This window comes from Triticum dicoccoides, chromosome 2A (assembly GCF_002162155.2).
Source record: "Triticum dicoccoides isolate Atlit2015 ecotype Zavitan chromosome 2A, WEW_v2.0, whole genome shotgun sequence".
Classification (NCBI taxonomy): domain Eukaryota; kingdom Viridiplantae; phylum Streptophyta; class Magnoliopsida; order Poales; family Poaceae; genus Triticum; species Triticum dicoccoides.
In genome coordinates, this window is record NC_041382.1 from 696582606 (window position 1) to 696587052 (window position 4447).

Consider the following 4447-nt stretch of genomic DNA (forward strand, 5'->3'; position numbering starts at 1 on the left):
TTCGCATTCGTGAAGAAGATTTCCCCAAGATGGCGTTCAGAACAAGCTATGGTTCATATGAATACACTGTCATGTCTTTCGGCCTTGTCAACGCTCCTCCAACATTCTCTCGCATGATGAACTTCATCTTCAACGCCTACACAAATGACTTCGTCTTGGTCTACCTCGATGACATTTTGGTCTTTTCCAAGAACAAGGAGGATCATGCCAAGCACTTGAGATTGGTGCTGGATAAACTCAGAGAACATCAGTTCTATGCGAAGTTTTCAAAGTGCGAGTTTTGGCTTGATGACGTTCTCTACCTTGGGCATATCATCTCCGCCAAGGGCATAGCTGTTAATCCTGAGAAGGTGTCTGCAATTGTGTGAATTGGGAACCGCCTCAGAACGTGAAGCAACTCCGCAGCTTCCTTGGGCTCGCAAGCTATTGTAGAAGGTTCGTTGAGAACTTCTCTAAGATCGTGAAGCCTCTTTCCAACCTTCTCCAGAAGCATGTGAAGTATGTCTGGTCGCCTGAATGTGACATCGCTTTCAACACCCTCAAAGAGAAGTTGGTCACTGCTCCAGTTCTGACTCCTCCTGATGAATCCAAACCGTTCGAGGTCTTCTGTGATGCTTCCCTTCAAGGTCTCGGTGCAGTGTTGATGCAAGAGAAGAAAGTTGTGGCCTATACCTCTCGCCAGTTGAAGCCCAACGAAAAGAACTACCCCACTCATAACCTCGAGTTGGCGGCAGTTGTCCATGCTCTTTTAACATCGAGACATCTCTTATTGGGAAGAAAAGTGGACATCTTCACTGATCATAAGAGTCTCAAGTACATCTTCACTCAGCCAAACCTCAACCTCAGGCAGACTCGTTGGGTTGAAATGATTCAAGAGTATAATCCGAGTATAGAATATACTCCAGGCAAGGCCAATGTAATTGCTGACGCATTGAGCAGGAAGGCTTACTGCAACAGTTTGATCATCAAGCCCTACCAACCAGAGCTTTGTGAAGCTTTCCGCAAACTCAACCTCCAAGTTATTACTCAAGGATTCCTTGCCAACCTCCAAGTCTCTCCTACTTTGGAAGATCAGGTTCATGAGGCTCAACTTCTTGATGCTATGGTGAAGAAGGTGAATATTGGGATTGCCAAGAGTCAACCCAAGTACAAGTGCTATCGTCTTGATGACAAGGATACTCTATTCTTCGAGGATCGCATTGTTGTTCCTAAATGTGACCTTCGTAAAGTCATTATGAACGAGGCTCACAATTCACTCCTCTCTATTCACCCTGGAAGTATAAAGATGTACCAGGACCTCAAGCAGTCGTATTGGTGGACTCGAATGAAGCGCGAGATTGCTCAGTTCGTGAATGAATGTGATGTCTGCAGTAGAGTGAAAGCAGAACACCAACGACCAGCTGGTCTCCTCCAACCTCTTGCCACTCCAGAATGGAAGTTTGATCATATTGAGATGGACTTGGTGACTGGATTTCCAAAGTCCAAGCGTGGCAATGATGCTATCTTCGTTGTCATCGACAAGCTCACCAAAGTGGCTCATTTTCTGCCTATCAAAGAATCTATCACAGCAGCTCAGTTGGTAGAGCTATATACCTCCAGGATTGTCTCTCTGCACGGCATTCCGCAGTTGATATCTTCAGATCGTGGTAGCATCTTTACCTCTAAGTTCTGGGATTCTTTTCAGAAGGCCATGGGCACCAACATTCCCTTCAACACAGCTTTTCATCCTCAAACCAGTGGCCAAGTCGAGCGAGTCAATCAAATTCTTGAAGATATGCTCAGGGCATGTGTCATTTCTTTCGGTATGAAGTGGGAAGATTATCTTCCATATGCTGAGTTCTCCTACAACAACAGCTTCCAAGCGAGTTTGGGCAAGGCCCCATTCGAGATTCTCTATGGCAGAAAGTGTCGTACTCCGCTTAACTGGTCAGAGACTAGTGAACGCCAACTTCTTGGCAATGACTTGATCACATAGGCTGAATAAATGTGCAAAGTCATTCGTGAAAATCTCAAAGCCGCGCAATCGCGCCAGAAGAGTTACTATGATAGCAAACATCGTGACTTGGCTTTTGAGATCGGAGACCATGTCTACCTCCATGTCTCTCCAATGAAAGGTACTCGTCGCTTCGGTATCAAAGGGAAGCTTGCCCCTAGACACATGGGTCCTTTCAAGATCATTGGCAAAAGAGGCGATCTCGCCTATAAACTTGAGCTTCCATCCAACTTTGCAAACATGCATGACGTGTTTCACGTGTCTCAACTCCGCAAGTGTTTCAAGACTCCTGACCGCACCGTCAACTTCGAAGAGATTGATCTCCAAGAAGACATGTCTTATCATGAGCACCCCGTTGCTATTCTTGAAGAAAGTGAGCGCAAGACTCGCAACAAGTCTATCAAATTCCTGAAAGTGAAGTGGTCACATCATTCCGACCGTGAAGCCACCTGGGAACGCGAGGACCACCTCCATTCCGAATATCCGGAGTTTTTCCAGTCCTAGATCTCAGGACGAGATCCTTTCGTAGTGGTGGAGTGTTGTAACACCCCGTGTGTAGCCTGCCATATTTGTATTCTAACTCTTGCCATTTTCGGCACTAAGTTATGATATTTCCTCGTTGTCGGGTTTTTGTCTTCGTGTTGCTTTTGTCTTTGTCATGCATCTCATATCATGTCATCATGTGCATCGCATTTGCATACGTGTTCATCTCATGCATCCGAGCATTTTCCCCATTGTCCGTTTTGCATTCCGGCGCTCCTATGTCCTCCGGTGTCCCCTTTTACCTCTTTTCGTGTGTGGGTGTTAAACATTCTCGGATTGGACCGAGACTTGCCAAGCGGCCTTGGTTCAATATCGGTAGACCGCCTATCAAGTTTCGTGCCATTTGGACTTCGTTTGATACTCCAACGGTTAACCGAGGAACCGAGAAGGCCTCGTGTGTGTTGCAGCCCAACATCTCTCCAAAGTGGCCCAAAACCCACCTAAACCCCCTCCATCATCTAGGTCGTTCGATCACGATCGCGTGGCCGAAAACCATGCTCAATTTGGAGTCTCCTAGCTCCCTCTACATATATATATGTCCTCTCCCCCGAAATTCGCGGACAAAACCCTAAAATCCTTCCCCTCGCGCCGCCGGACGCGTCCACGCCGCACCGGACGTGTCCACCGCCTCCAGCCACGTCGCCCCGGCCAATAGCATCCCGCCACGTAAGCGCCGCCGTCGCCCGCACCCAACCGGAGCGCGCCACGTCAGCGGGGCCGCCCCACTTCGCCGCGCACCACCGCGCGGGCCCACCGGGGCCCAATCGCGGCCCTCCCGGCCCGGCACCGCCGCCCGACTCCGATGGCATCGCGCGCCGCCTGCTCCGCCGCACTGCGCCACTTGCCGGCCCCGCCGCCTCCACCGCGCGCCCTGCCGCCGCTGCCTCGACCTGCTCGCCTGGTCGCCGCCCCGCCGTCGACCTCCGACGCCGCGCCGCTTTTGCCGCTCGTCGCCTCGCCGCGGGAGCCGCCGCCCCGCCGTCCGACGCCTCCTCGTTGCCGACGCATGTCGGATCTGACCGGATCCGCCTTCTCCGGCTCCCCCTCGCCTTCCCCTCACCGGAGCTCCTCGGTTCGCGCGCCCGCGAGGAACCCTAGATCTGGAGAGGTTGACTTTTTCCCCAAGTCCCAGATAATTTTAGCGTTTTTCTTCGCATCATAACTCTGCACCTGTGGCTCCGTTTTGGGCGTGTAGCATATCAAATTGTTCGTCTCGACGAGTACTTCATTTCATTCCATTGCACCATGTTCATTTGAGTTCATCTTGATGCCCTAAATGCTGTTGCAAGAGGGCTATGCAATGTTAGTTTCAGAATCTTATCAGTAATTGGACATTTGTCATTTTTGCCATGATTAATGTGTGCCTCCTATGAACTTGAGCCCTACATGTGTTTTGAAGTATGCCATGCCATCTTTACAGGGGTGTATGCCATGTATTTTTGTGATCTCTGTGGTGACTAGCACAAGCATGCAAAGTAGCTCTCATAATGTTGCTGATTTTAGGGACTTAGAAATCTTCTAAGTCTTTGCCCTGTTAATATTTTTATGCCATGTCTTCATGTTGCTATAGAGTGATCCATGCCTCTTTTGAGCATGATAAGTAAGGATGTTTTGTAGTTATTGTTGTGCTCTATCCATCCATGTCTTTGTTTGCAATTATGGAGCACCCTAGCTTGACTCAATCTTACTCTACTTTTGCTATAAAATTTTCCTGGCAGATTGTTTACATGTTAAGCAATTTTGCCGAGGTTGTTGTAGTTGATCCGTGCATGCTATTAGGTTGTTCTTGCCATGTTTAGCTTCTATGACATGTCTACTTGCTGGGTGTATGCTTAGTTTGTCATGCAATGCCTTGTGGTGAGTGCATCGAGCTCGTAAACATGCCTACTTAATATCTGTTTTGCCATGCTC